Genomic DNA, 12,246 nt, shown 5'->3' with positions numbered 1-12,246 from the left:
GATTTAAGGATGTTTTGGTGGTGGAGGTAAGTCAGAGTTACTTGACAGAAATATTACAGAGTTATCTGCATGCGGTTACGTAGGTTTCCATTAGGACGTCATTATTTTTATCAGACTTGAAAAGTATTTGACACTCATAATCACAATCAATATCAATACCTACAACCCCAGTGGCAGATAACTCTGTAATATACAAATATGGAATGGTACATGCAGTCCCTGGCAACTTAACTGTCCTAAGTAGAAAAAAACTACAGAGGTTAACAAATATTGGTAGTACAGTCAAACCTATAAAGACCAATCTGACCCTGGCCGGAAGGGTCGGTGAGCTTCCGTCCGTCCGTCGTCTGTCAGTCAACATTTCCTTTAAACCGCTAATAGTCATAGAGTTCTTCATAGATTCTGACCAAAATTTTGTATAAATTTTCGCTCTGACCCCCCCCTCGGGGGGCAGGAGGGGGGAGGCCCAATAGGGGAAATAGAAGTAAATCATTTATATAGCTACTTGTCATAGACTTCTGCATGGATTATTTAATGATGGTATTTATTGCCAAATAAATTGAAATCTGAAATGTGGAGCTAAACATTTTCGAAAGATGTCTGTAGTTATACGGTCATCTGGCCGTCACTCAAACGTCCAGTTTAATCTTAACATGTAGTTTCGTGCATTGTCCGTCAGCGTCCAGCGTTCCAAAATTTTGTTACTTTTTAAAGACTCTTTCTTAATATGTTCAATTCTTGATATTTTAAGAGCTGAAAAATGCCTAGAGTGACACTGACACCGTGTCGGTTTGATGCAGTCAATATTTTTGAAGTGATATTTTCAAATTTCGCCAGTATCGCCGTTTTATATTACAAAATGGCTTGCTACATGCAATCTTTCTACATGATATACACAAATAAGTACATACCCGGATAATTATGTGCATTTTGAATCTGTATCTAATAAGCCATTTCTGACTGGATATCCTTTTTATGTAAATCAATAAAGCAAATTAATTACACCTCTAAGTAAACAAACCGGGGTATCAAAATAAGTTTAAGTAAAAAATATAGGAATATATTTCTTTTTTCATGAAGTACATGTAGATATATTTATATGCAAGCCTATATAATACATGTATATTAGATGTACATGTACTGCCGAATCACCCTTCGGGTAGTGTATATATCTGAAGTCAGAAGATAGGATTCCCTGAAAAATTGTCGATTGAAATTAGAGGTACATTGTATATTTTCAATATCAATATATATAATTACACTAGATCTATTAGATATAAATAACTAGTATCTGTTTTCTTGTTGTTTTGAATAATTTGACTGTTAATCAAAGCTTCGGCAATTGCGAAATGTAAACTCAGTCTACCTTGGCCGTGTGTCAAGTGTCTTTAGCCAATGAAATGTCCCGTTACAAAATGATATCCACACGTTAGTTTTACGTCTACTCCTATGTTTACGTGCATAGTTACACCCTGTCATAAAACTCAATTTACGCACACGTAAAGTTAGATGTAAAGTCTACGTTTACGTGTACGTTAAAGTTTATGTCTACGACCTTTATTAAAACTCGCTCCTGGAGGGGCAAGTTATGTGATAAAAGAAAGCTGTAGGTTTTATTAAACAGGTTAAAGGGACAATTCGCTCTAAGACTTCATTAAAACTTGCACATATTTCGGAAACACACCAGTTCTAATGGGAATTAGATTACCTGGTAGTTGGTTTTACTGTGATATGTCAAAAAAACCACTGCAGTCAAATGTATGTGAAATGTTCAATCGCCATTACACATAGCCTTGTATGCCGAACCCTGACCCTTGCCTGTGTAGTAAAGCATTTTTTGTCTAGAATTACTCAAATCGCTCTTACAGTTGTGGTAACATTATTAGATGCATGTTCTTGTCTAAAAATAATTTCATCAACTCCACAGTGGTTATGTATTGCATTTCTTTAACGTGCGTGACTTTGACTCGGGTAAGGGAACAGCGTACATGTTGTACCTGCTCAATCGTGTTGATCAACGATCTGGAATTTCAATGGTATTAATCAAAATACTTAACAATGGTGTGGAATTTGTCGCTATTTCTTGTCATATGTTTCATAAGGACTGTAGAACAATATATTAATGTCATATTTTGCTTCGTGGTTATGTAACGAATTAGCCTCACTGAATTGTCCCTTTAATTTAATACAGGTATTATAGACATCCACTCACTATATATAGGTTTTATTAAACAGGTTAATTTGATACAGGTATTATTGACCATCCACTCACTATATATAGGTTTTATTAAACAGGTTAATTTGATACAGGTATTATAGACATCCACTCACTATATATAGGTTTTATTAAACAGGTGAATTTAATACAGGTATTATAGACATCCACTCACTATATATAGGTTTTATTAAACAGGTTAATTTGATACAGGTATTATAGACATCCACTCACTATATATAGGTTTTATTTATCAGGTTAATTTGATACAGGTATTATAGACCGTCCACTCACTATATATAGGTTTTATTAAACAGGTGAATTTAATACAGGTATTATAGACATCCACTCACTATATGTAGGTTTTATTAAACAGGTGAATTTAATACAGGTATTATAGACCGTCCACTCACTATATGTAGGTTTTATTAAACAGGTGAATTTAATACAGGTATTATAGACCGTCCACTCACTATATGTAGGTTTTATTAAACAGGTGAATTTAATACAGGTATTATAGACCGTCCACTCACTATATATAGGTTTTATTAAACAGGTTAATTTGATACAGGTATTATAGACATCCACTCACTATATATAGGTTTTATTAAACAGGTGAATTTGATACAGGTATTATAGACATCCACTCACTATATATAGGTTTTATTAAACAGGTGAATTTAATACAGGTATTATAGACCGTCCACTCACTATATATAGGTTTTATTAAACAGGTTAATTTGATACAGGTATTATAGACATCCACTCACTATATATAGGTTTTATTAAACAGGTGAATTTGATACAGGTATTATAGACATCCACTCACTATATATAGGTTTTATTAAACAGGTGAATTTGATACAGGTATTATAGACCGTCCACTCACTATATATAGGTTTTATTAAACAGGTGAATTTGATACAGGTATTATAGACCGTCCACTCACTATATATAGGTTTTATTAAACAGGTTAATTTGATACAGGTATTATAGACCGTCCACTCACTATATATAGGTTTTATTAAACAGGTTAATTTGATACAGGTATTATAGACCGTCCACTCACTATATATAGGTTTTATTAAACAGGTTAATTTAATACAGGTATTATAGACCGTCCACTCACTATATATAGGTTTTATTAAACAGGTTAATTTGATACAGGTATTATAGACATCCACTCACTATATATAGGTTTTATTAAACAGGTTAATTTGATACAGGTATTATAGACCGTCCACTCACTATATATAGGTTTTATTAAACAGGTTTATTTAATACAGGTATTATAGACCATCCACTCACTATATATAGGTCATATTAAACAGGTTAATTTGATACAGGTATTATAGACCGTCCACTCGCTATATATAGGTTTTATTAAACAGGTTAATTTGATACAGGTATTATAGACTGTCCACTCAATATATATAGGTTTTATTAAACAGGTGAATTTAATACAGGTATTATAGACATCCACTCACTATATATAATTTTTATTAAACAGGTTAATTTGATACAGGTATTATAGACCATCCACTCACTATAAGTAGGTTTTATTAAACAGGTTAATTTGATACAGGTTTTATAGACCGTCCACTCACTATATATAGGTTTTATTAAACAGGTGAATTTAATACAGGTATTATAGACCGTCCACTCACTATATATAGGTTTTATTAAACAGGTTAATTTGATACAGGTATTATAGACTGTCCACTCACTATATATAGGTTTTATTAAACAGGTGAATTTGATACAGGTATTATAGACATCCACTCACTATATATAGGTTTTATTAAACAGGTTAATTTGATACAGGTATTATAGACATCCACTCACTATATATAGGTTTTATTAAACAGGTGAATTTAATACAGGTATTATAGACCGTCCACTCACTATATATAGGTTTTATTAAACAGGTTAATTTGATACAGGTATTATAGACCATCCACTCACTATATATAGGTTTTATTAAACAGGTTTATTTAATACAGGTATTATAGACCATCCACTCACTATATATAGGTTTTATTTAACAGGTGAATTTGATACAGGTATTATAGACCGTCCACTCACTATATATAGGTTTTATTAACCCATCCATCCCTGAAAACACATTGAGACAATATGACAGTACAACGAAGTCAGATAAACTACAGTTTTATATATACAATCATGCAGATGCAACTATAAACAGAGAATAATCAATTTAACTATTACCATATACACCCAGCCCCCCACTGACACTTGTTGTTGGTGGAGGAAAACCACAATGGAAAACCACCGTGCCACCGTGAGGACAACAAACCACATCACCCTGAACAGGAGTCAAACCTCTTATTGAAACGAATGGTCTGCAGCTCGCTCATCAATGCATCTGGCGATTGCTGCCAGCGCATTAGCGATCACTGCTAAGGAGTCAATTTTGGAATTTCAGCAATGTTATTGTTACATCTAGTTAAGTATCAATTTAACCTGGTCACCCTTTCAGACACGATTGAGATCTTCTAATTTAAAAAAAGTAATAGTTTATTGGGAATTTTAATGAATGATTGAGATGGATTCACCACTCAATATTAATCACTCAAGCTAAACTTTGAATGTTTGTCTCTGCGAAATGTCTGATCAAACTAGGGAAGATAATTTAGTATTAGAATTCGGCTTAGAAAATCATGAAGTTTTGATGTCTACAGTATGTGATGTCACTAACATTATCAATTTTAATTATTGATTGGATTGACCTGATGATTGACCATTTATAGATTTCAAACATGAGGTATAAGACTATACCGGTCATATCTTTATCACTTGGCTACTTTTATCCACAAGTGTTCGTAAGGTCCCTGGTTCAAATCCTGGTCTGGCCCTACATTTTTCTGCTCCTCTTATATCTTTGGTACCCCCCCATACCCCGACAATGGGATGTCTATTGATGAATCTACGGGGACAAAGACTGATCAAAGGATCAAGGGAAGTGTGTAACTGTTTGCAAACAGGTGGCTGATTAATAGTAGAGCATTCTGCCAGAGTTTGGAGGGTCCTAGGTTCGAAGCATGGCCTGGTCAGTCATTTTTCCAAATTCCTTTACACTTTGCTGTAATACTATATCAGCTGCCTGTCAACTTGTTACATTTAGATCTCCTCAAGTGTAGCAGAAGAGATTATTACCTCCGTTTTCTAGAGAAAGGAAAATGTTGCTATTTATTTATTGTAGTCAATTCAACTGATGCAAATATTGTGCTTTACAATTTCATACATCAAAGATTCTGAGATAAAACATTAAATGTACTATCAATGTTTTATTTTGACAGATTTAAGAAAATGAAGGAGAGGCCCAAAGCAGACCACCATGCGCGGACTCTACAGCCCCTTCACCTTCCCTTCATCATGTCCCAGCCTATACACACGCTGCACAATGTGAGTACCTTTATCTGCTTGTTGTAATTAGATATACTGTATATCATAAAATATTCCTGTCATTGAGACTTTCTTTTCTCTACCTTGGAGTAATCAAAATAGTTTGCAGATTATTCTTTACTGGCCCATGGAAAAGTGATTTTAATAATAATACATACCAGTTAACAAAAAAGATTTTATACAGTATGTACAATTGGGAACGGTAACTTTAGACAAGGATTTTAACCAAGGACCTCTATAGATATATATATAGTCAGACTTAAGCTGCTTTACCAATTGAGCTATATATTTATCTCATTATGTTTTAAAACACGTACTCCACCCTGCAACAAAGATAGGGATGGGTGGTGATGGTGGGGGAGTGGGGTCGGGGTGAAATTAGAAGGATCACTGAAAACGGGAATCAGCTTGACTGCATGTCTCGCCATACAGTGGGAAACTTTGGTATTACAGTTACTTCATTGACCAATATATTCACCTGAACGGATAAGTAGGTTAGGGGAGACAACTCTTACTAGCCTCATCAGTGTAATGGGGATATGTATATATACTTTGCAGAGTGTAAATGTATTGGAAGAAGGGGGGTGACGATTATTCTCAAAATGTTTCATATTAATAGTACTCTTTATGTTTTAGTGTGTTTCATAGTACAGTGGCTGATCAATATTATGAGATCAGAAGATGAGAGAATTACAATGTGTTATATAATGACGGCAAGTAGAAAATATGGAATGCTTTATGAATAATGATCGCTCCACTTTCAATAAATATCGTTATACATATGTGTATACGTATACCGTTTATTGTAAGTATCCCTAATAATAGTACTTATTGAATGTTAACTAGTTTATTCTCTGATACTCAGTTTGTATTGAGCGTGATACTTTTTTGAGTCAATTACCTGTGGGATTCCAACTGTACATGCATTTATCTTGAACAATAATTGATTTCCATATAAAATAAATATATCTTTATAAGCTTCAAATTCATATTCCTTCCTTTCCATACTTTTTAGCTTAGTTTTGATTTTAATTCAAATTGCCATTTAATTGTGCCTGAATAGTCATCTGAGTGTGCAAGGCTGCAGTGGCCAAGTGGTTATAAGATGTCTGATATATTACCACAAACCCTCGATCCACCTCTGGGTCGCAAGTTCAAATCCCATGTGGGGCAGTTGCCAGGTACTGACCACTGGTCAGTGGTTTTTCTCCAGGTACTCCGGCTTTCTTCCACCAACTAACCTGGCACGTCCTTACATGACCCTGGCTGTTAATCAGACATTAAACTAATAAAACCAAAATCTCATCTGAGTGTCATTATAAACAAAGCCAGAAAATCATGCATCTCTATGTTTTAGTCTAATTTGAGATTATTGATTTACTTTAATTTTCATTTCTCATGAAAAGCATTAAGGGGATATAAGATTGGGCTACGTGCATGTGTGTGTAATTGAGTCCATTCAACTGACTACCTTTTTGGGGCTACAACTTCAAAGCCGTTCCTCTAAATTCTACAAAACTCTAATGAGACAACAAAAACTCTAATGAGACAAATATACATATACAATTTGTTAACACACTCATAGCTGTTTTGACGAAATGTTGAAAAAAAATGAAGTGCCATCAACGCATTGTATTGATCTCTAAATGAAGTCGAACATCAGAGCAAATATTGACACATTTCCTACATACTTTACAAAAACGTGTAGGCAGAGTTTGAAATAGACCTTACCAACATACAATAGAGTTTATAAGTAGTTGATCATTTAATGTGACATGCTAGTCTGTTTAGAGTTTAAAATGTGCAGGTAAGTGCATAAATGGGGTCAATATATCATTTCTGACATTTGCTATGAGTTTTTCACAGACATTAGTGATATGTAGAGATTGTTTAGTTTACCCAGAAAATTATCTTTGCTGACTTATTAATGAATCAATCTTCTTTCTGTCAGAGCACTGCTTTGTAATAGGTTTAATATTTTTATCAAATCACGACTATTTATAACGTAAAACTCATTCACACCTAACATTTTATAATGGACTGGTCTACTCTTTGATTTAGAAAAGTCTAAATGCGTCTTCAGGGGTGAATGATCAGTTAACATTTTTTTTATTTATGTATTGAGTCCGACTACTATATATATTTGCAAAGTTCTCATTTTAATTTTTTTTTCTCAGCGTGCCCAGAAACGATTACGTTACAACACGTAAAACTCTTCAATTCATTCAATTCATTTCATTTTTTCTGCTTCTCTAATGATATGGATGTTAGGGACCATGGTAGTTTGGATCTTTTGAGGTTGATTTAAGAGAAATCTAAATAAGAATCGGGAAGTTTGATCACATGGAAAAGGTAAGTGTGTATTTAAGTAAGTAGAATGATTAGTGATTATTCTTAAAGTAAAGAAAGGGAAAAAATTAAGATAAAAATAATCTTGACATTTGATGTTGACTATTATATATTCTGTTACTTTCATAAAAAGATAAAAATTAAAATAAACCAAAATAATATTCGGGAATTCATTCACCATCAAATCACAGGAATTTTAATTAGTGTTGAAACATCAGATGACCATCCTAAAATGACAGTTAAAATGAACTTGTAGTAATGTTTAATCTGATCAATTAAGAGTTTGTTTTAATGTTGACAATTTAGCTTTAAAGATTGCTTGATTAGAATTAATTCAAAGTTGTAAGATGCTATGTTTGGTATTATGACACACACACATTATTACAACATATGACATTACTTTCATGGCAAATAATCTTTGGATGGGATAAATTATACTGTAAGATTTTATCTATTTCAATGGACTTTGAGCAAGGAGAAAATAAATGATGCCAATTTTTCATCAGTGTTAATATGGAGATAACTCTGTGATATCTTCTTTAAAAGGGATCATGATCTACTAGTACTTAAGTCTTTAGTGGCATTCGTCCACCAACAAACCTGGCATGTCCTTCCATGACCCAGACTGTTAATAAGACTTTAAACTAATTAACAACTTTAATTAAGTCAGACCTACAGCTGTCTTAAGTCTATAGTTCAAGGTCTTGTCAAAGAACTTGACCTCTGATCTGGCAAGTCTATGATAAGAGGTCTTTAGCTTATTTAGTAGAATGTAGAATGGCAGACTTTAAGTATATGCTGTGGGTCGTGGGTTTGAGTCAGCTTGCTGACACTTATCTCACCTTTTACAACTGCATCACTGAGACATGTTAGGCTGTCCAAGACTTGAGCTGAGTAAACTATTGACAAGAAGACTATTACTGCATGTTGATGTGTTGTTTAGGGCAAATTAATACTTGATGAGTGGCATCTCCAATAACTCCAGATCAATGAGTTTGTAGGAGATGGCCTGACCTCCCCTTCCATCGCTGTCCAATACACTCATTGATTCTGTGTCTTATAAGGCCTGGACAGCAATATCTACAGCTTGTCAAATCTCAGAGTCATTCTGATACGTGTTTATCCTAGAGCTGTTTTATTACATGTAAAGTCAGACTAAAGAATGAGGCAAAGATCAAATAATACAAAGAGAATTTTGGAATTACAGGATTGACAACCTATGTAGAAATGTAAGTGTTTATTTCTTATGTGAGGGATGATAAGTCTTCATGATTGTCATTCAGTCCTGTTAATGACAAGCAATCATCATAGTTCACAAGTCTGTCTGTTTGAATTGTTGACTGTTTGAATTTGTATGATAGGTTTTAAAGGTGGTTATTAGGTCCAAGTATGACTGATATAGCACTCATATTTCACCTTACTGATTGCAGCAGGGATCAATTTTTTGATTATATATATAATAGACACAGAATGGTAATGAAGATACATGCTCTCAATCTGGATAAATGTTAAAGATGCTCCACCGCCGACAGAGCATAAATGATATTCATTATTTGAACAATAATTGGTGTTTAATCGTGTATATATATGCCTAATTAACACAAAAAAAATAATATAAAATAATTTTTTTCGCCTTTGGTGCATGCGCAATCAGTACTTCATTCCATATAGGATATAGTGCCACAGAATTTTTTCAGGATGCAATTAATTATTTTTCATATTTTTAACTTGAAGCAAAATAAGAAGCTCAGACTTTTCAATGGTGCTAATGGTGTAAAGTAAGTAACTTTTGTAACTGAAGAAAAATACTAAATCGTCTGCTCCTGTTTTTCATAGTGAAAAAATACCATTTGTCAGCAGTGGAGCATCTTTAAGTCGAACATCAGACTAAATATTGACAAACCTGGCTTGGCGACCACCTCCGTAAAAGACCACATAGATATAATAAGACTAATTTCTCAGGATACCAAATGATCATTTTCAACACAATTTGCCTGTATATTAAAAGACCACTTGGCTGTCAAGGCCATTTGATTGGTCACTTTGGTGATCTCTATAGACATAGTTTCCATTTTCATCTAAAAGTTAAATAAAGGCCTTTTTCAGAATTTAGTCGTTTGTAATCTAAATTGTACTTGGTGAAATCCAACAAGAGGTTTATATAACATAAGCATGTCATCTAGGTGATTTCTCTGCACCATATGCTGTGCGGAACAAAATTGTTTTCTTTTAGTCATGTTCTGAAACTATTCAACAAGTGAGTTGTTTTCAAGTCAATAAATGTCATGTGGACTGACAATAACTCGTACAAACAGATGCAGTATTCCATAAATAGAGAAATATTTTACATGAGTTTATATATAAAGAAGCTTGGCAGGGATTGTTTTAAGACTTCAATAGATATGATATATTGTTAAATCTGCCTTCATGAAATGTGGATGTACTGTAGTCTCAGTGTTTTTCCTGCCTATATATTTGCGGCCGAAATAAGGCCCCATTCCCAATGGTATTTCTTACTATTTTTTCGCAAATCTGTGTCTAAATTTCCCAAATCTGTGAGTTGACGCCTACTTTTTGCGACAAAACTAAAAAATTACGGAAATCCCAAGTCTGAATGTCGTATTTTAGTATCTATTCTTACACTTGATTCTTAGAGAAGCATAATTTTCTATTTCTACCTTTTCCAAAATTTCCATAAAAACTGTTTAAATTTTTTCATTTTCTACTTTTATCGCAATAATATTCCCAATTTTCACCAGGTGGCAATTTCCTAAAATACCCAGGAAAAACACTGGTAGTAGCTCTGATTTTTCGAAGCAAAAATGTAGACTTAAATCAAAACTTGTTTTCTCCTTAATAACTTTTATGAAAAAATTTTACGCAACTTTGTTTCATTTTTCGGAATATCACTTAGGTCAAAAAATGACTTGCTTTCAGTAAGCTAAAAAAAATTCACATAAGTTACATAAAGAGAAAACTGGAGCTTGTTCAGTTATTTAGTCTGTATTCTCGTCAACTAGCTTATTTATCATAATGAGGAAAAACGGTATAAAGCTAGTATATTAATAATCCGAAATAAAGGCCAAAATAAATTCAAAGTCAAATCAAAATCATTTCTATGGAATATATATTCAGCCACTATAGGGCCTTCTTCAGTCCGAAATAACACTAACACAACGTGTTCGTCTACATGTTTAGCTTATTTATACACCAGTTATTTCCCCTGGATGCCTCGACCTGTGTGATAGGTAACGTGTATAAAGATAGTTAGTGTCAACACCTTATTTATACTACCTCAATTTCCCCTCCGAGGAGAAAAGTGCATCCAAGTTCTGAATAATGAATTATTCTCACCTGTATCCATATAAAACATGGGGGTGCATGTGGTAACTAAAACCAATATCAGAAATGGTGTTAGCTGATTGGCTGTCATTACACCAGCCAAGGTCAGGCAGGACACAAAGCCAAATGATAGGTCTATTTATCCATTCAGTCAATAGAGATGGAGAAGTTTTAAAGATTGTATCATCTGCCCTTTCGATTGATAAAGCTATCAATTCGATTATTATTTTTTTCTTTATTTGGTTTACATTTACAAAGATACTCCACCGCCCGCAGAGCATAAATGATACCATTCATTTCAACAATAACTGATGTTTATATTGTGTATATATGTGTCTAACTAACACAAAAAAATACAAATAAATTTGCTTTCTAGTATAAAATGATTTATTTGCTTTTGGTAATGCACAATCAGTACTTAATTCATTCTAGTATAGGGCATGGTGCCAGGACTGATTTCGGGATGCAATGAATTATTTTTAATATTTTTATCTTGAAGCAAGATAAGACGCCCAAAGTTATCAATGATGGTAATGGTATAAAGTAAGTAACATTTGTAACTGAAGAAAAATACTGAATTGTCTGCCCTTGCTTTTGATAGAGAAAAAAATACTATTTGTCAGTGGTGGAGCATCTTTAGATTTGTAACAGAATAGAAAAATACCATTATTATATATACCAACCAGACCAGGGCTCGAACCAAGGTCCTTTGAACACTAGCCAAATACTAATGACTAGGTCAGCGTTAGTCCAGTCCCACCACCTTATTACAACTATGTTACTTCAGAATTATAAATTTAAAGGGTATATAAGCTGATATATCAGTCATTGTAGAATATAAACAGTTGACTTGTTTACAGATGATTGGATAGCATTATTGTTTAAATACCTAATCTATAAATAGCATCTCTCGG

The sequence above is a fragment of the Argopecten irradians genome, chromosome 15 (genome assembly GCF_041381155.1).
Source record: "Argopecten irradians isolate NY chromosome 15, Ai_NY, whole genome shotgun sequence".
Lineage (NCBI taxonomy): Eukaryota > Metazoa > Mollusca > Bivalvia > Pectinida > Pectinidae > Argopecten > Argopecten irradians.
The sequence above is the reverse complement of the archived record's forward strand: the minus strand, read 5'-3'. Positions refer to the sequence as shown.